A 21273-nucleotide genomic window follows, 5' to 3' on the forward strand; every position below is an offset into this window, starting at 1 on the left:
CATTCCTAAAAACATGTTTGCATTCTGGCAACAACAAGATGTTCTAGTCTCATTCCAATTTGTTTTGTTTTATTTTGTTTCATTTTACTGCTCCAAGACATAAATCAGCATCCCTACCAGAAGGAGCAGAAAGTACTAGAGAATAATATCTCAGTCCAAAATCTGGGCACAGGGGGGAACCAGGAAAGTCAGTGAGAGGTGAAAATACTGCTGTGGCTCCCATGTAATAAGGACAGAGATGGAAAATTGGTGTTTTAACATCATAACTTCATAGTAGTTTCTCTAAATGAGATTATACAATGCTGTGCTCTATTTGTCTGAGAGTATGTAGTTTCATTGACCACTGAGACATTTTTCTGCATGGAAACATTTGACTCTCATTCTTTCTGCATAGGCAAAATGCACTGAAATATTTCTTATGTTCAGTTCTGTAAGGATTCCAAAACATACACACCTTCACAGAATTTAGAATTTCCTACGTGCACACACAAGCAAGCGTGTGTGTGTGTGTACGTGCATGTGCATGCATACGTGCATAAGGAAGGCTGTGGGTATTTCCCAGAAGCAGGTAGTATCCTTTTACAGAGCATTTATGGTAAACACTTACTACATTTTACTTTCTCAACCCCCATGAATTATATGATCTTCGTCTAAATTTCTTCGTTTTCATGCTTATCTGAATCAGCTACTTCATACCCTCACATAACAATTTATACCTTCCCTTTGGAATAATACTCTTATCCCAGTTTTCAAAATTGACCAGTAATGGATTAAAGGATGAAGTTACCTAATTTGGCTTATGTATGATTGAGAGAAACCAATGCATAGGGACAAAATCAGGATGAGAAAAAAGAAATTTTCTTTAGGGACACGTGGGTGGCTTAGTCAGTTAAGCGTCTGCCTTCGGCTCAGGTCATGATCCCAGGGTCCTGGGATCCAGCCCCACATCGGGCTCCTTGCTCAGTGGGGAGTCTGCTTTTCCATCTGCCTGCTGCTTCCCCTGCTTGTGCACTGTCTCTCTCTCTCTCTTCTTTCTCTCTCTCTCTCTCTCTCACACACACACACAGATAAATAAAATCTTAAAAAAAAAGAAATTTCTTTCAGCAATAGAACTGTTTGCTTCTAAGAAACCATTATTTATGATATGAGAAAAATGAAAAGAAAACCCTAGATTGGAAAGAGTTTTTCTTTTGCTCTTTTATCCATTTCTAGAATTCATCCTGAGTGATTTGAATACATCCCATGCCGCAGTACATCTTATACCGTGATGTTCCACTGAGTGTCATTGTAGGTTAGGTTGTAACCTCAGTGGCACCACAAGCCAAAGAGAACCCAGTAGTGGAGCGGGAGAATGAACACCCACCCCGGCTGGTTGGGAGTTGGTGCATAGGGATTTGGAGGAGTTAAAAGATAGGCCTAGAGGCCAGGGTTCAGGTCAGACGACTTCCCTTAGGTTCCAGAAACATAAAATGAAGAATTTAGGATCATCCGGAAGGAGGTAATTCACTGAAATTCCAGCCACAGAACCAGAAATCAGGTGGGATGCAGACATGTGTTAATAGCACCAAAGTGGCCCAGGAGATGTCTTATTTGGCGAATAATTTAACTACAAATAACATACACTCAGATAAGGAAAACAGAATAAATACACATGGGGCTCGGCCCTGGGTCTTAAGACCCAATCTGCTTCATTTCCTTAGAGAAGCACGTTCCTAATTCTTGCAGCCATTTGGTTAAATGTTGACCAACGATAGCAGATGTTATATTGTGTTTGATGGGGGAAAGTTCTTATTTTCTATTTAATCTGGTGAATCCACACAGAAATATGCATCAGGTGTTTTCATCTTAACAAATGGCATAATTCCAAAAGGGCAACAAGCCAGGAGAGCTCTTAAGCCTCCCTGAAAAAATGGAGAAGCTCATTATATTTTACTCTTGGCTTGGATGGATGAAGGAAGAGAGGCACGCAGGTCCGCACCGGGGCTGCAAATCACTGCATTCTGGAATTTAAGGGGAAGCTAAGTGTGCCATGCCAGCAGCATGGGGACTGAAAGTCTTGCTGCCCAAAGGTCCAAAACCCAACAGTTTTGAGTAAGAAGAGAGCTTATAAAACATTTTACTGTGGTTTAAAAATCCTTCACTGTGAGTGTGTTTAGCTTTTCTCAAGAAGACATAATCTAGCAAGACTGGGGTGCCGCATCCACAAATGCCTGATTAACGTTATGCAAGAGGAGTGACAGAAAGTAGCCAGGGTCCCCACCTATTGCAGACCTCCTTTAAGAGCACGTGAGTGCTGAGATGTACAAAGAGCATTGTTGAGAAGAAAGCACCCGCAGTCTCAATTTAAAAAAAAAAAATCAAGCTTTGGTTCATGTGCCCACCTCCAGATGACCCAGGTCAACAGTTTAATTGATATTCTCTCCTCAAACAGTGATTTGTTCCAGTTATCATAATTTCTAAATAGCATAAAACATAGGGATGCTCCTTAATAACACATACGAAGTTTAAATAAATAACACAGTCCATATACTTTAAACATTCCAGAATTCCACAACTAGTATTCTGTTGAACATACTTGGAAAATACTTAACTAACCAGTCTATTTACTATGGAAAGAGTTACAAAATTCCTTGGCTATTAACAGCCAATTCATTTGAAAGAGCATTAGCACAAAAAGTAAGGCATGATTTTAGGAAGCTGGAGGCATAGGTTTTGTCCTCTTTTTTTATAGGCAAACCCACTCTGACCCAACTGAGTAAGAGATTATATATAGGTGGATTGGCTCCAACCCATCACTGTTTTCCACCCACCGTAGTGCAGAAATTATTTTAAATGTGTGTAGTAAGAATGCTCTCTATCAAATTTTTTAAGCATGACAAAAACAGTCAAGAGAACTGAGCAGGAATACAGGCTCTGGACTTGGACAGATTCGCTCCGAAGCACCTTCTGCCACCCATGTGAACTTGAGCTCGTTATTTGATCTCTCCCTGCCTCAACCGCAAAGGGAAATAAGGGCAGTATCGATCTTTCTGGATTTGCGCAATTCAGGTGGAATGGTGCACATTAAGTGCCTAGCACAGTGAATGACCCAGTAAACTGTCAATAAATATTAGCTATTATGAATTTTCATCATTATCTCCACAAATAATAGCATTTTTTGTTAACTAAGACTAAGAAGAAGAGAAGGAAAAGAAAAGTAAAATGTTGTTACAGTTTGAGAGGGTTGAATCTGCTGCCAAACTTTGTGACATCCGTTGCTGATTAAGTCTGTTCAGAAAGCTGTCCTGTTGGCCCTGTGGAGGGTGTCTCGGTGGGGAGGTATTAGAGCCAGGGAGGCAAGAGCGATACAAAAAGACAATAGGAGATGACCCGAGAGACACTTTGAGGTGCAATGGATCGAATTTGGCATCCGGTTTTGCATGGGCATGGAAATTGTGACTCAGAAAAGACCCCAACGCTTCCTCACACTGGGTGACTCTGGGAACACTCACATCCTTGAGGTGAGGAACACAAAAGGAGCCAGTCTTGGGGTGCGGGCAATGAGTTTGGTTTTATACTTGCTCTTTCAAGCTTCTGGGAGGAAATCCAGAAAAATGGGCGCACCCTGCTAGAGTTTTGGCATTTAGCTCTAGAACTCTGCCTGTGTGGAGACACGGGTGGGGATTTTCAGTGGGAGGCAGCGGGGATCAGACAGAGAGACAGCACGAGAGAGAAGAGCGGAGTGGCCCGGGGATACAGCATGTAAGAGATACTCAGAGGTAGGAGAAACCATGAGTGGACCAAGAGTAATGTGGTTGGAAGAGAACCAGAGAGAAGACCGTTGTAAGCTAAGGGAGCTTGAGTAAACAAGCATAGAAATTGAGAGTAAAGATGTCACGCCAAGTCTCTGAGCTTTCCCCACTGGATCAAGAACTGAACCTAACGTCCTCTTTACCCCAGAGCCCCACGGAGAAGCCAAGTCTGGCTGGCAGTACACAGCTATCTCTGGCAAGGGAGGCAGCATCCTTCTGCATCACAGCTGATGGACCTGCGCTCTCAGCGTCTGTGTGGCTTCCAAGCTATTTCTGCTCATTGAAATGCTCATTGAAACCTAACTAGGGAGTGAGGCATGATTCCTTGGCAGAGTGTCCTTGTGTCCTCAGTATGAAGCCTCTGGTCTGGCTGCACAGTAACAGGGATGAATGTCATGTTTATCCTTCCCAAAGTTCAAAATAACAGTAGTTCAAAACTAGCCAGCCTTCTAATAAGCAATTGGAGAGGTACCCAGACTCCGGAGCTGTGTTTCCAAAGCTTCTGTAGAAAAGATCACCTGCACCAGAAGCAGCTGAGGTGCTCATTAAAAGGGCAGATGCCAAAGAGCTGGGATGATGGCTCAGAAAGCTGCATTTTTAGCAAGGCCTACAGATGATTCTAATGCACAATAAAGTCTGTGAGCCATTGATTATAAAAGAATAGAATATCAGTTTGAAACAGCCAAAAAAGAGCACTACCTGGGAAAAATAATCTGAAGGGAATACTACATTTTACTCATAAGAGATAATCCTTAACAGAATTGTGAGATTTTGTGAAAACTAATCGGGTCTAGTATCTCACTTTCCAAATTATTTCTGTTAATTTTTTCTCCTTCCTGCTCTGAGTTTTCTGATTAATAGACAGTGAATGCTTTATTGTTTTTAAAGCATGTAAAATAGAGCAGGAGGAAAATTTCCCATGCATTGTCTTCAAAGAGGCATTTTGAAGTTTAGTGTTAAGAGGAAAAGTCATGAAATAGTTTAACTTTTTTTCATGGATGGTGAGTTGTGTTCACACTTTTATTAAGTGCTTTTCAATGTATACTTCCTTTTTCCTGAGTATAAAAATTGACCTTTTTTCTACTGAAAATCATCAATGTCCAAATTCATTGTCACATATAAACTTTAGAAATTATTACATGATTCTTGTTAGTGGAGAAAATTAGAATAGTTTATGTTCCACTGTGTTATTCTAACATCATCCCCTCATTTGTCAAGATTCTTAAGCTGGACATTTTTCTGTGCGTATATGTGTCTGCTGGCAGTAAAACATAGATCATGGCTGAAAGGTAACTACTAGGGAATTATTATAAGTATAAATATTGACCATGGATATTAAAATATTTATCCCCACCCTATGTTGATACTTGAAATCATACCATTAGAGATTAATTAGTTTGGCTCTTAAAGGCATTTCAATCTTCAGGAACCTCTTATTAAAATAATAATTAAAAAACGGGTGAATAATCATTAAGGTTTTATCAGCCACCACATGATGAAGGTTTGGTTGATTAATAACTGAGAGCAGGATTGGTAAAAGTGAAGCTCAAGACACATCAGGGAGATCGGGACTACAAGAGACAGAAGAAACTGCAACCAAACATTACCTTCTTAGTCTTAGTCTCTCAAATGGGGCAATTCTTCCGATTTCTACAAGAACCTGTGCTGTGAAGGCAAGAAAAACCTTAAATGACTTATCCTCATTAAGTATTGGAGCAGAAATCTCAACCAATGAGTCAAAGAGCTCCCCTCCTGGGAAAGATCAAGATCTTAGTGCCCCTTGATAGGACTAACATAGTCATTAGCCAACTGAGAAGAGAAAAGAGCTTCCCAGCTCAGACAGAGGTCTTGGATGAGTCTAGCCTAGCACCTGACCATCCTTTAACACAGAGCTACTTGGAACTATCAGAGCTGGAGAAGTGTTTCTCCCAGCCAAATCTGTGCTCTGGGACGTAGGTAGAGGGTTGCACACTGAAGATTAATTGTTAAGTGTGACAAATGCCTTTATGAGGTATTACAGCACAAACTCCACTTCGTATGAGAAAATGGGACCCTTCACTCAGGGTCTAACCTGATGTTCAGCCACACGGCACGTTTTCAGGCAACTTTTTTCTGAGTATAGGACGTTGGGAAGTGGAACCACCCCAGGCCAATTTAGAATGATTGGCCTCTTCGGGTGCACATTCCACCTCAGGGCCACAGATCTCTCCGTGTGTCCACGTGCAACCGGGAAATGTGTACTTCAACTCAGTTCAATGTCATTTGAAAAAAAATCACAAATGCTTTGACAAGGCATATAAAGAATTAATTAAAATATCGTTAGTATTTTGTCATATGAGATTTTTTTTAATCCACTCTTTCCAAATAACTGCAACAAATATGACTGAGTTTATCTCATCCCTCCCTCATGTAATAACAAGGCTCAATTTCACCAAGTAGCATCACTGTCTCCGTGTGGAGATTGATCTTCTGAAGCCTTCTTGGTCTGTTCAACTCCATGACCCACAGCTCCCCCATTGGTGGACTCAAGGTGGTTCATCTTGGTCATTCAGTGGTGTTTCCTGAGCACCTACTATGTGCCAAGCAAAGCCTGGGTGCCTGAAACGCAACAAAGGACAAAGCAGACAAAGCACTTGTTTGTGTGGACCTTATAATCCCAGTTCAGGAAAGACAGTCAATTAATAAGTAAATTTAATATATATAGATAGATATGTTAGATAATGATGAATGCTATAAAAATGAAACCAATGGGGGATAACCGAGGATGACTTGAGGTTGGATTTTCCATTCCTTTGAGAAGGTGGCATTGACTCTGAGGAGGTGACTGACTTCCAATTGACTCTAGGAAGAAGAAACCAGTCCTGAGATTGGAACAAGCTTGATAATTTGAAGAACAGAAAGAAGGCTGGGGTAGGGGTGCCTGGGTGGCTCAGCCAGTTAAGTGTCTACCTTCAGCTCCAGTCATGATCCCAGAGACACCCCCCCAACCATGCTGGGCTCCCTGCTCAGTGGGGAGTCTGCTTCTCCCTTGCCCTCTGCTCCTTCCCCTGCTCCTGCTGTCTCTCTCACTTGCTCACTCTCTCAAATAAATAAGTAAAATCTTTAAAAAAACAAAAAAAGAAGAAGAAGGCTGGTGTGGCTGGAGCAAGGGAGAGTAGAACAGGGTGATATCAGAGACAGAGACAAAATGATGCGGTCCCTAGATGCTGGATCTTTTATGAAGTTGAGGGCTGTGTGTGATGTACTGTAGGTTCTCAGAGGACACATGAGGTGAAGTGTGATGGTCTTCTCCCCAGAGAGATCCTCTGGATCTTCTTCAGCTGAAATTTGAAGATAAGAATACAGTAGTCTATTCAGGCTCCCTTCAGGTGCCAGGAATCCTCAGCACTGAGCAGGGAGCCTGATGCGGGACTCGATCCCAGGACCTAGGATCATGATCTGAGCTGAAGGCAGACACCTAACAAACTGAGCCACCCAGGAGCCCCTAAATTATCTTTCATGCTGCTCTAGCTCCATGTTTCTCTATTAGGCTCCCCTCACATTCAACCCATCCCAAGTTCTAACCAAAAACTCCCTTTCCTACAGCCTTGCAGCTTTCATGGACTCTTGTCTCTGCTTCCTCTTCCCTTTCTCTCTTCACACACACACACACACTCATGTACATGAGCATGTGTATATATGTATCAGGCACAGAGACAACACACACATATACTTTTGAACAAAATGGAGCCATCATACCCATTTTATCCGGAAAATTGTGTGCCACATAACAATACACAATGGACAATTTGCATAGGTCTGCTTTACTGTTCATGCCACATCGTATTATATTTGCTTAATATACCATAACAGATTTACACATTGCGGTTGTTTTCATTTTTTTTGCTCTTAGAAACTCTTTAAAATTTGACAAACCACTGAAGCACCAAACTGCAAAGGTGTGTGCGTGGTATTCAACTGGAGGTGGAGGGTGGAAGATTAAGGAGAAAGTCAAGTGGATTGAAATCAGCAATAAAGCGACCATTCTCCAATACTAAATGTACTTGAAATTTATTCCCCTGCATCTGTAGGTAAATGTCCTTCTGTTCTTGAAACAATAAATCCCCATAAACTTCTCGTAAAGTTTTGCCGAGGTGAAATGTGATATTGGTTCCATCAGAATCCATTCAGGGCTTTGTTTGTGCACCTTCCGATCTGAATTTTAAAGCCCCTGTTTTTCCTCCGGAGCCCTGGGACTGAGAAAAGGTCAGAATGCACCGTGTTTCAAAGCTGCTGTGCTCTGGGTGGCTGCCAGCCTGCTGCAAATAATTGCTTTCAAAACCCAGATTAAGCCACCATCTCCTCGGTCTCAAATTAGCATAACCTTCAGCACCATGCAGTGGTAGTCAACACTGTAACTTTAACTTTTTGTTATATTCTAAAGTCCCTTTTAGAAATACTGAGATTCCCAAACGGTTCGATTCTGAACAGGTAGTCTTTGCTTTCAGTAACCCCAAAGGCAAGACCGAGACCCAAACCTCTATTTTACAACTTGAAATCTTGAAGTGGAAGGTGTGAAATCCAATCATAAAGTGACATGTCGCACCGAATTGCTCTGTAATAATCTATGCAATATGTCATTAGCCGGGTCTGTACTTCTGCCCCGGAGAGGGAGGGGCACCTGGGCAGCTCCGTCGGTGAAGCGTCTGCCTTTGGTACAGGACATGATTCCAGGGTTCTGGGATCGAGTCCCACATCGGGCTCCTTGCTCAGCGGGGAGCCTCCTTCTCCCTCTGCCTGTGCTCTCTTTCCCTCTCTGCCAAATAATTGAATAAAATCTTTAAAAAACAACAACAACAACGGAGAGGGAAGCCATGCTATTTGGGGTTGCAGCAGCACCTCCTCATTCAGCGCCGACCTCCTTGGTGGCCAGGCAGCCCCTCCAAGCAACGTGCGATGCTGTCCGGCCACGCTCAGCTGTGACTTCATGGGGACAGGCTCTTCATGCCAGGCATCTCAGCAGCTGGGCACCCACCACTCCAGCTGTCTGTCCTGCCCTCATACAAATTCCCAGACTCCTTTGAAGTAAAACTGTTCTAAATCAACATAGCAGATGCCATTGCCCTCACTTTATTATTTGTCGTGATTCTGTGACACAATGTTATCAACTTCCAGCTGGTCCCTCACAGCTCAGACCAATGGGTGTCCTTGGCAATCAACTTGAATCCTCTTACAAGCCTTACCCGGGGGCGATCACAACCAAAGCTGTGTCAATGCACCCAGCTTCACACCACCGAAACCACAAGGGATCGCGATAACAAATGGAATCGTGCCTTCAGTGTGCTCATTATATCCTGAAAATCTGAACATCTCTTTCGGCTTTGATGCATTATTTACTTTTACACAGGAAATTATTTTCACTTGGCCACCGAATGGAATTGTTTTCAGGCTCTCTTTCAACTGCTTTCCCTTTTCCTTGAGTATTTGCAAGTTGTTAAGAAACAGCAGCACATTATGTATAAATCCAGGCCATGTCTCTCACCCTCGCACACACAAGAATCTGTCATTTTTCTATGATTAATAATAAATATAGGCCAAGAGAGGTGTTTTTGCCCTTTTAGAGTGCTTTGGTATTTCAAAGTGCTTCTGTATGTTGCCCGTTGCTTTATATCATTACAACAACCCTGTGACGAAGGAATTATGTTTCTAATTTACAAATAAAGAACCGGAGGTTTTAAAAGCTTGCAGCCCCATTTCCCCACCTCCTCTTTGCACCACGGTCTGTTTTCCTGCTTTACTGATCTGCTCCTGGAGACCGTTTGGGGGGCGGGGGACGTGTTAGTTTTCAGTAGGAAAACGACAGTATCTATGAATAGGACATGTGAATCTTTTTATTTCCTGTAATGAAAAGAGCACAAAAAGGAAACTTTGATTTGTGTAACATAATTGTGTGGCTTGTATCAATCCATTACTCTGCCGCGTAGGGCCATTTCCCATGTTCGCATCCACCATTCTGCTGAAATGGGCAGCTTTCCTCCACATTTTACACACCTAATGGATTTTATATAAAATCTGTTTTTCTATGGATGTGAGGCTCTGGGGGGTTCATAGTCTATCAATACGTGAGGCCTGCCTCACACGACAGCATCCCTGCTCTGCACAGCGGCTGAGTATGGCTAAGCACGTTGCAGTCTTTTATATTTGTGCTATGACCCTGCTTCCTTGCAATGGGGCCGATGATAAAATGGGAACCGAATGGTATGAGGGCATGAATCACAGTTGTAGGGAGAGAGAAAAAGATAGGAGGAAGTAGATAGCAAAGGGAAACATAGTAAAGACAAGGTAACACCCACGGGTCTGGCAGCCCTCAGAACCATTAATGACCACCATGAGTGCACGCTAAAGACCCCCTGGTCTAGAAGAGAGCCGGCGTGTCAGATCTCTGAGAATGGAAATGTTGAATGTGCCTAAAAGTCCAAATAAATAATGCCAAACCAAAAAAAAAAAAAAAAGAAAAGAAAAGAAAAACTCCCGTCTGAATGGGCTAAATAATTCTTTGATTCAGAAACAGGAGAAGGTAGGTTTTGCAGATGGTCACCAAAGAGTGGTAAGAACTAGTAGTGGGATTATCAATGATTCAGATCTTTTTTAAGAATACTTTTTTTTAACTTCCTCAGGAAACACCTATTGAACAAATCTGTGTGTGAGCCTCGATATTACGGGTAGAAAGAAATAGAAAATATAATCTCTGCTCTCTGAAGTTCATAGCCTAGCAGAGGAGAGGAACACGTGAAAGTAATTCTAATGACGCAGCAAGTTAAGTGAAATGGTAGATACAGGATGTCACAGGAGCAGGGAGAGGGTGCCGTGCCCTACAGGGGAGGGGTCAGAAGGCCACCTGGAGGTAGTGGCACCTGAACTGGACCTTAATGGGAGAGAAGGAATTAAGCCCGATGCAGTGCGTGAGCAGGGAGAGCCGGGAAGGGCAGGCTGGAGAAAAGGATAGTCCAGAAAGAGGAAACCATGCAAATAGTGACACGGAGTCCACACACAGAACTGTGGGAGGTGGGAAGTCACGGCAGCTGCGTGTGGCTGAGCACACGTCCCGAGGTGAGGGGGAGAGGGAGAGGAGGCTGGAGAAGTAGGCCAACACCTGATATGCCACATCCGGGAGTGTGCAAGGTATTCCACAGGCATTTGGAACCAGGAGAAGTTTTATTCATGCGAGTGAAACTGTCAGCTATGCATTTTGGCAGGATTTCTCTGTTGGCTCTGTAAGGACTGGATTTAAGATACTAGAAGCAGAACCTAAAGTTAGTGTGTCGTCCAGGTGAGTGGAGATGGCCTGAGCCCTGGCATCAGAAGGAACAGAGAGGAGGAGACTTACCTGTAGAGTATTTCGGAGGTGTGGTTATCCGGCCTTGGGGGTCGGTTGGACGAATGAGTCCCATTTTTTCTGGTTTGAGTGGCAGAGTGGGAACAGCTCCGGGAAGTGGAGAATACTGGAGATAGAGTTAATTTGGAAGAAATATATGTTCACTTTCAGTCATTTAGAGTTCGAGGTACTTGTAGGTCAAAGCAAAGCTGTCTAGGAAGAAACCCATATGTTAATCTTGAACTCACAGTAGCGATCTAACTGTGTACATAAATTTCAGAATCACTGATCTACGGTTAGCACTTGAAATCATGAAAGGAAGTGACGACATCACATTGCCCAGGAAGAGAGAGAAAAGCAGATTTATCCCTGGGACTGCCATGCAAGCACTGAAAATTTAGGCAGTCCCTGGAGCAGCTCTCCCATGGCACTTCTGTGTACTACATTGCTTGTTAAATATGTTTAATTTCAACCTGCATGTAGTGATATAAATTTGTCCTACAACCTCCAGATACAACAGTCTTACTCTTGCTAACACAAACAGATCTTCCTCCAGGCCTTTGTTCACTGGGGTAGGAGACATTCAGGCTTGCTATCCCCTCCTTCTTTGGAATCGATCACCCAGAAACCTTTAGAGTTTACCCAAGACAGAAATTTGAATGAAGAGCAGGGAGCACAGATATTTCCATTTCAAAACTAGTTCATTTCTCCACTTCTGGTGAATAATTTTTACCTTTGCATCCCGTTATACTTAAGATGACTAGTGTACCTAATTAGGCATCACTAATAGTCCCAATAAAGAAAGTTTGAGGAAATTTAGGGATCTAACATGGAGACTATGGAGAGTTTTAGACCTGCTCCCCGTCTCCAAATATCTGACTACACACAACTGTTTCAAGCATTCAAAATAAAATAAAATTACCTCTTTAGTACCACTGTGTTTATATGCACCATTGACAGATTCAATGTGTGAGTTTCCATGACTGATCAGGAACAAGCCTGTTTCATCGCATCCCCCCATAATCAGGCCACTGGTCTGCTCACAGCAGGTGCAGAAAGCACCGTGACCTTCACGTTTCACTATTATATTCTCTTTCTCTGTGGGACCCCAATCCCATTCTTGCCCAAAGGCACCAAATCCCAGAGAGACACAGGATGAAAGATTTATTACATTGTTGACCCCGCCCACAAGCCCTGTATGTTGTAGCAACAGAAAAGGCCGGCTGGTGAGGGTGACACCTTGCAAGTCAATGACATTTTAACTTGGAGCCCTTCATTTTGAAGTTGAGCTTGCCCTATAAAATCAGGCTGGGAGCTGAGAAAAGCTACTTTTACCTTTCCTGAATGTACAAAATGGTTTAATTAAGGAAGTCATTTTTTTTTCCTACCCATAAGGACACCTCTACAAATAGACTCAAATCTACATGCAAATGAAGCCATCTGGCTTATTGTTGTAAATAGCACCCAGCCCCTGGTAAACAATAGAAGGCTCATGGCATAACTCACAGAGAACCCAAATTTCTAACCTCGAGGTCACTAAAAATTTTTAGAGTAATTAGTCTCCTCAGAACTCGTATTTACATTCAAAATCGCTTGCCACTTAAAGCAAAAGCTATAGTTATGCTTCTCAGTGTGGTCCCAGGACTGGGCCACTGGATGGATCTGAGGAAATTGCTGGACCTGAGAGCCAGTGGCGTTCGGACCACACCGGCAGCCATGGCCTTACCAGACCACAGCCCACGGCTGGAGAGCCCACATGCAGTCTCCTTCCTCCGTGTTGGGCAAATGCTGAGTCTCTCTTTTCCTCGTTACCCATCTCCTTACGGAGGAGGCAGGAAGAATGCCTGCAGGTATCTCGGGCACACCTTTGTTCAAATGAGATTATCTGAGGATTATCTACTTTCTTAGATGCTCCTCCATCCTTTTGTTCATCAGATTTTTGTTCAATGGCTGCTCTACAAAATAATATATCACATTCCCAAGGCTCACGGTGACTCCTGTTTGTGTGTCCTAAAGGAATTTTTTAAGGCAGTAAGGAGACGAAGAAACGGGGAGCACACAGTTTTGAAAGCCAGTAAAAGTGGGGAGCAGAAGGGTGCAAAGAAAACGGGCCGAAGGGCAGACATGGGTCTGAGTCTGAGATGAGCCACCTGGCAGGAGAAGTCAGCATTGGAGGTTGGTTGGGGGCAGTTTGCTGCTCCTCCTTAAAGAATTCACCCACGGGGTAAGGAAGGCTCAGGAGGGGCCTCAGGGTTTGCTGAAAAGCTCTGTACCTGTCTAAGGAAGAGAGGCTCCTTTCCCATCCTCCCCCACTCCTTGGCCGAGCCCTCAGACAGTGACTGCACGTGACACCAAAGCCGTCGGACGTCGTGATTAACGTCATCTTGGTGGTAGTAACAGCAGTAACAACGTGTTGACCACTTCTGTTGTGCTCAGCACCCTGCTAAACCCATTTCTTCTGTGATTATCTTCTGTGATTCTCAACACCCAATAAGAGAGGTTCCATTGTTAATTCCATTGTACAAATGAGGGAATTGAGATTAAGGAAGATCAAGAAACCAGTTGCAAGTCACCCAGTAGGGGTGGGTGACAGAGCCAGACTCTGACTCTGGAGCCTCTGTGTGGGCCAGCACGCGGCAGCTTCACCAAGTGACACGCCAGAGCAGCCCCCATGAGGTCACTTACTGTCACCCCACCACTCTCTCCACTCTGCCTCCACAGCACTCCCTGCTCTTGGCGACCACCACCGTCACAGGGGGACCTCCAGCATGACACATGTTCAGGTGCTCCCTCCCTCCCTTCCTTCAGCGAACTCCCACAGGTTCAGGAATGGGAGTGGGCAGAAGGCTCCATGAGGATGAGGCTCACAGAGGATGGGTTGGAAGTCTGTGTAGCGTTAGCTACACCCCTAGTTCACATTCTCCAGTCACACCATTGGCTCTCCTGTTCTACCTAAGCAGGAGGTCAGAGGTTTACCCTCCAGACAGCAGGCACCAAAGGAAAAAAAGGCAAAACTCCTCCATTAAAACAGAAGAAAAACATGGAAATCTACTATGAACCCCCTCAGCCTCTTTCCTCTGAGCAACCAGAACATTGACCACCACATATATATTCCTCATGAGAAAGTTGGAAGATTCTTCTCTCAAGGAATCAAATGATCTATGTCCAAATAAAGGTCACAGATACTCACATTTATGGGGGCCCTTTGATGAGAGAGGGAGCTCTCCACATTGTAGTGAAGCCCAGTCATCAATAAACCCACCACCACCCCCAGATCCACACACTCAGAGAGTCCGGTCCACTTGCTAGTACTTCACTGATCTATATGAAAGGAAAGGGAAGACTCACCAACCATTGAAGGTGATGTCGGGGACTTCATGAAGGAAGGAGTCCAACTAACAACACAGCAGGGAAGGGAATCTCAGAAGAAACAGATAATGCAGAAAGCAGAAGAAAACTTTTTAAAATGAAATTAATTTTCTCAGATTAGAGAAGATAGTGCATCAAAAACTAGTAACAACAATAATCATAACAAACAACCTAGAACAGAGTGCTATAGAAAGGGGAACTATCTGAGAACAAGAAATAATACTTGGAGATTACAGATGTAATTGCTGAAATAAAAACACAATAGCAATGTCGAAAATAAAGCTGAAGGAGTGTCCAACAAAGCAGAGCACAAAGAACAAAGATCTAAATTAGGAGTGCAAAGGAGTAGGAGAAATAAAGATGAATATAAAACTAATAGGTATGTGAGAAAGAAGGATTGGAAAAATTAAAGTCCCAGGCCTGATGTGGGGAAGAGATCCAGACCAAGGCAGTCGTATGAAGTTTCATTTAAGGGAGTGAAATATTCTGACAGTTTCCAGAGAGAAAAAGGTACAAATTATGTAGGAGAGGAAAAAGTTGTCCTCAATCCTCTTAGGGTCCCTGGCTGGATCTAAAAATTAAACTGACAAAGACAGATTAACAGGAGAAAAGCATACAAATTTATTTAAAAGAAGTTGTACATGATACGGAGCCTTCATAAAGAAATGGTTAAACCTGAGTGTTTCTGTATTAGATTTGTTACGTAGTAGAAAGTCATGGAAAGACATTATGGGACCATACATGAGCTACGGGTAGTAAGCTGGGGGAAACTCAGCAAGTCTGTTCTGATTCCTCTCAGGTCCCTTTGTCTTTTGAGATGAGGGTGCTCCTTTCCTCACGTGAGGGTCTATGACCTGTTTCAGGGGAAGGTCAGAGAGTCCTTCCTGCACCTGCCATTTCTTATGTTCCTTCAGCTTAAAATATTCAATATACTAAGGTGCCATATTTGGGGGAGCATGTCCTGAACCCCATCAGTTACATACAAGATGTAGTAATCAGAAAACATTAGCTTTCTCAATAACCACACAGAGACCTTGAAGATAATGAAGAAATGCCTTTTAAAATTCCATGGCAGAATAATTTTCTGGAGTGTTTCAATTAGGTGTGAGAGTAGAATAATGACTCTTCAGAAAAGCAAGGATTTAGAAGGTTGACCTCCTACATTCCTTTCCTGAAAAAGCTACAAGAGAATGTGCCTGTGGAAATGAGGGTGTAGACCCAGAAAGAGGGGCCACCCAAAGTCATGGGGTCCAGAAATTTGGGCATTTCATACTGAAGAGTATCATAAGGACAGCCTGCAGTAATGGCAAGAGACAGGTCTCAGGACCAGAGCTGTGCATCAACCCTGAGAAGGGCCAGCCCACGGGGCAACAAGAAGACAGAGGCTCTAGAAGGCACCTCTGAGGGACAAAAAGAGGGGCTGCTAGATTACCCGATGTGTGTCATGTTGGGAGCATTTCTGGGAAGAGTTTTACAGATATGTTGAAGAATTTGGAGAGAATTTATGACGGGTACAAAGAAAACCAAGCCAATGAGAAAATAGGTAATTACTGATTCAAGAGAAACAAAAAAATTGTACACATAAAATATAATTAGATTTTACTAGTTGACTCATTAGTGAATAATACATAGTCCTAAAAATGTAAATATTGAATTTCAGTATAACCAAAAATCTGTGAGTTTGCTAGTTTGGGAGAATATGGAGAATGGGCATAAGGAGAGGGGGTCCTAAAAATGCTCAGCCTTCATCTTACGTTCAGGAAAGTCAATCAAGTATATCTACAACGCATAAATTAATACATAGCGACATGTATATTTTAGAAATACAAGGATATGAAAGAGTTAAAGTGTAGGAGTTGTTGCTAAGAAATTGGGTTGGGATGGAAGGGGCGGAGCAGAGAGTTGCATTTTGCTCTGCTCTTCGTAGCACCACAGCACTATTAAAACTATGTACCTGTAATACTTGGTTAGAGATTAAAACTAGGCTTCAAACTAATTGCTGCTGTCGAGCTAAAAAAAAAAAAAAAAAAAGGTAAATTGAGGCAAGCTCAAAATTGTCAAAAAGATGAGTTTATTTGGGAATAGCAGAGGAACTGCTATTTGGGACACGCAGACCATAGCAAGCTCTGGGCATCTGTTGAGGGTTTGGGGAAGGCTGTGTTTATGGGCAGGGGTTGGAGAGAAGAGGGAGTTCATTTTGGTCTGTTAAAATAAAAAACAAACAGAGGCCAGCTGTGAAAATTCCCCAAGCAGACAAAACCAGTCCAGTCAGACAAACAAAGCTTATTTTTCAAGACCAATGCAACCCAGGTCATTTCTTGTTCATGCCTCTGGAAACCGTAAGCAAAAATGTCCTGAGATTGTTACGAGATAGCCCCCGACCAACTCCTTATCATTTAAGAAAATCCCAACATTGTCAGATTTCTGTAAATCAGGCATTTATGGGAAATCAGTCTGTCAGTCCTTACGTTTTCTTTTCCTGAGGGCACATGGCTGAGATTTTCCATTTTTTACCCTCCAGTTCCAATCTTAGATTGAAGTTCTTTAACACTGTCCAACAGAAAATATCCCTGGAAAATCTGAAGTCAGAATCCCATGCCAAATAATCATTGGTGAGTTTGAAGTAAATGGCTGTTAAAGAATTTGGATGAACATACGGCGCAGCATTTTCTACTAACGATGCACTAAGGTTTGCAGGGATGATAAACGTCAGCAAGGCCTGGTTGGCTGCCCCAGCCCCACTCTCCTGCACTGGCTGGAGATACCTCCCTGGCTTTCCTGCCACAGGAGATGGCCCAGGCCTGGCCCAGAATGTATTTAAAAAGCTTCTCACATGGCCGAGTGGTTTTCAAGCTGGTGGAGCCTGACACCTCACGGCAGCCATGTTGCCCAGTCTTTGATTACTGTTGCGCGGCCCTGGGCTGGTTTCCTGACCCCTTTACCTGCCTCGTTATTCTGTGGCTGCTGACTGGCCCCTCCGGTCTCAGATAGTTATTTCTGTTCTGTTTCACGCTTTCCAACCTTGCCCCCTTTCGCCTGTCCACACCTGCTAAGACACCAGTCCTTGCCATACAGCAAAATCTCTTTATTTCCAGCGTGGTGTTCTCATCCAATGTCACTTTCCCCTCTATAGCCCTGACCTTGATAGCAAGTACAAATTGCGGCTATTTCAATAATCTTAAGGTTATGAGACCATCAGTCTTGCAAATGCATGGCATCGTTCATGAGGTCTGTAGGGAAAAATAGAAGTTAAGTCACGGATAAGAAAAATTACAGTGTGTTGGTGAAGGCAGTGTCCAGTTATCAGGAGGTGCTAAAGCAGTGTCAGCTTTTATTTATCTTTATTTAGTATCTTCAGTACTCAGGTTCCCATAAGGTAGATTTTTGTCCCATGAGGACTTTGCTTATGGAGTGGAATTGGATATAACCGCAAGGGGCAGCTATTCACTTATTCACGGATTTAATAATTATTGAGTACCTACTATGTTCTGGGGCCAAAGGTTACAGAGATGGAATGGTTTGCCCCTAGCTTTCAAGGAGCTTATGGTCAGTTGGTAACAATATAAACAATAATAATGCTATAAGCCCCTTGCATCATGAAGCACAATGAGCACTAGGAAAAAAAAAAAAAAAGCACTGGTATTATTTTGTTATAACCAAAAATCCCAGGGACTGGGCCACAGACTCACCAGAACAGCCTCACAGAAGTTTATCGGGGTCTGGAGCAGTGGCACCCAAACTTTCTTATTGTCTACCCCGCCCGTCAAAACCTCCGCACCCGCATCCCTATACGCATGTTTACTTACCGATTCTGTCATGTACCACTAAGTAGAATTTCTGATGTGCTTGGCTCGTGCCCCATGGCTCTCCTTCAGCACCTGAAGGTGTAGACACCTCAGCTCTGACACCCCCAGTCAGGTCCCGAGAGAGTCCTCACTGCTGCCAATCAATAATCTGGACTGAGTCCGTTCATCCAGAGACTCGGGACATACAACAAGTGACAACTCCAAAGACATCACGAGAGAACCCAGACATGTCCGGGAGGGTGACTAGTAACCACCGTTTGCACAAAGCTCAATTTCCCTGTGAATATGTCTATTCAAAAGGCCACATTAGTTCGAAGTTGCTTAGTGAGCATAGAATTAGAACAAATGGAATGGTGGTCTGAAGGGATCTTTCATCAAACTGGATGAACTGATTGAACTGCCCTTCTCCTCTCTGGGGATATTTCTGTCTGAATAACCAGCGCTGGACCTCAAATAAATACTGACAAGTTTTACTTTTAGCGTTCCTTTTTCTAGAATCATTTTAGACAACTGCCCTTCTGTTAATACATCACCACCTCAGAAAATGGGAATGCACTTGATTGGAATGAAACTTTAAAATGTTAATTACATTCACATCCTGGGGATTCAGCCTAAAGAGACGGAATTGCTTTGCTTTAGGCTGAAGCATGACTGAGGGATTCTGAGCCTTGGAGGCTCCTCGGCTCCTCGGTTGTAAGAGGACTCTCGTCCAGTTAGGGTGAGCTGCATCCTGCTGGCCCTGGGGACTGGGCTTCATTCCTCCCAGAACTCTGGTTGGTGGGAGGGCTGCAACTTCTAGTTTGATTGAGGTTTTTATCTTGAGAGACCTTCATTCTCAGTCAGCAGGTAAAGGTGAGCCCAGAGCCCCCTCGCAGTAAATTCAGCCACATCTTGAGTCAGGAAGAGCCTTCGGCCCTCAGATGATAGCAACTTACACCATAATTACAATTCTTTCTTTTCAGGTATTATTCTAACCAATATCATACCATATTCTTGTTCCCAAGAGGAAACTAGTCTATTTTGCTCCTGATGAAAGCTATGATATTGCAATAAAAAAAATAGCTCAAAACTGCACTAAGACTTTTGGGACCCCTGAAATAATAGGTTCGACCACCACCAACACTGTTTTACCTTAATGAAAACATTTACAAACATATTTTGCCCTGGCTTACTGGTTCTAAACTGCCATTCACTTATCTAGATGTCACTATATCCTAGATGTCTCTAACAACTAAAACAAATAACACGACTTAAATAAGAGGGTATTTAAATATCTCATATAGTAACAACATTCTATATTTAATTTAAAATTATGGTTTAAGAATAGCTGTACCAACACAAAAATTATTTTATTTAAGAATAGCAGTTGAACTTAATATTATATATGTGCAGAATTTGCATGAAAGAAAGGAAAAAATGTAGTATAAAAATGATTAGAGTGAACTTAATTGATTAATCATGTTCTTTGAAGGAAAGATGTAGCAAAAACCAGTAAAAAGTAAAAAAACAAAAAAACAAAAAAACAAAACCTCAGATGTTAGAAGAAAATTTTCCACAGACAATTTCCTGACCTAGTAGGGTTTTATTCAGTGATTCATGAATCAGGAAGCATCTAATCTAGCAGGGAGAAATTATCTCCAAAGAGCTGTGCAAAGGAAGTAATTTTTCTCGACCAAAGTGAGCAGGAGCAAGAAAGTAGCACTGGGTGTGTGCTGATTGGCAAAAGCGGAGTTACTTCCCTTGTGTGCGGCAAAGAGGAGGCTTGGAGCCCAGTCGGGTAACGTGTGCTGAGTAGACAAAAGCCAATTGGTTGACTTGAGCCTTCTTTTCTGGGAGAGCAGGGCGTTGAAACTTCGTTAAGTTTTGGTTTGCCACCATGGGGCTTAGCATGAGTGACTCCATCTTGGACCTAATCTGGTGATGTTAACATGGGTGTAGTATTACAAGGAAAGGCTTTAGTAGCTATTTTAAAGCATGCTTATGTATTTTAGTCCTTAGCCATGATAGTAAACATACTCAGAAATGTGCACATTCAAAAGGAATTTCTCCCCTGGAGATAAAGTCAAGAGTCAGCTCCTGGTTGTATTGAATTCTTGGCCCATCTGTTCTAATGGAATATGAGTCATATAGCTTAGATGGGGGTTTTTATTTTGTCCTGTAAACTGCTTTTCTCCTGGGGACACTGGCTACGATCAAGTGAAGGCGGGAGGAGTATACAGCTGTGTCTTCCCCATGAGTTCAGGGATAGAGGCTGATGGAGAGCCCATAGGTGGGCTCAGCTCAGCACTCCCCACCCCCTCACCTGAAATCCCCAGGAAGGAAGAAGTTGGCGGGGGAGACATTCCCTTTACAGCAACTAGCCTGTGGAGGTTTGGAATGGGAGGGGTGGGAAAATGTTGGCCTTGCCTGGTCATCCCGCCTTCTCACCAGCTCCTTGCTTCCCAGGGCTCCCCTCACCCCCCACACACTATATTCCCACAACACCTATACCCAGTGTCTGAGCAGGCGCTGGCTATTCAAAGACAAAGGTGGATGAGAAGCAAGAGCAGAATACCAAAGACCCCATTCCTGTTCTGTCCCTCAAGGTCTAGCCCAGGTGCTTCTTGCACCAAACCTAAGCCACCAGTACATAGGCGCGAGTTCAAAACAGCCCCCACCCGCAGATGGTCGTGCCAGGGGTGTCCCTCTGCTTTCTCCTCTACTAGCACTTACTCCCTAGAGTCCCTCCAGGGCTGCTCTTGGTGGGAACCCGAACTCTCGATCATTAATAAAACATTTTCTTACACACACACATAGACCTTGGGGAAAGTAAGAAATAAGTTTGTGGGGATTTTGTGCAGTGATGTGCAGCAGGATATGAGGAAACGAGCTATTGCCAATGGAAACTTGTTAAAACTCAAGAAATGGCTCTCTCTTTCGTTACTCCCATGATCGAGGTACAAATTACCCTGTT

The 21273-nt window shown here is 43.2% G+C and overlaps 1 protein-coding gene across 2 annotated transcripts in view; it reads left to right on the forward strand.

Moving 5' to 3' along the window:
• CNTNAP2 (contactin associated protein 2) overlaps nucleotides 1–21273 on the forward strand; it is a 2031041-nt gene that overhangs the window by 1772669 nt on the left and 237099 nt on the right. The window lies entirely within an intron of this gene.

Source organism: Zalophus californianus, chromosome 12 (assembly GCF_009762305.2).
Source record: "Zalophus californianus isolate mZalCal1 chromosome 12, mZalCal1.pri.v2, whole genome shotgun sequence".
Taxonomy (NCBI): Eukaryota; Metazoa; Chordata; class Mammalia; order Carnivora; family Otariidae; genus Zalophus; species Zalophus californianus.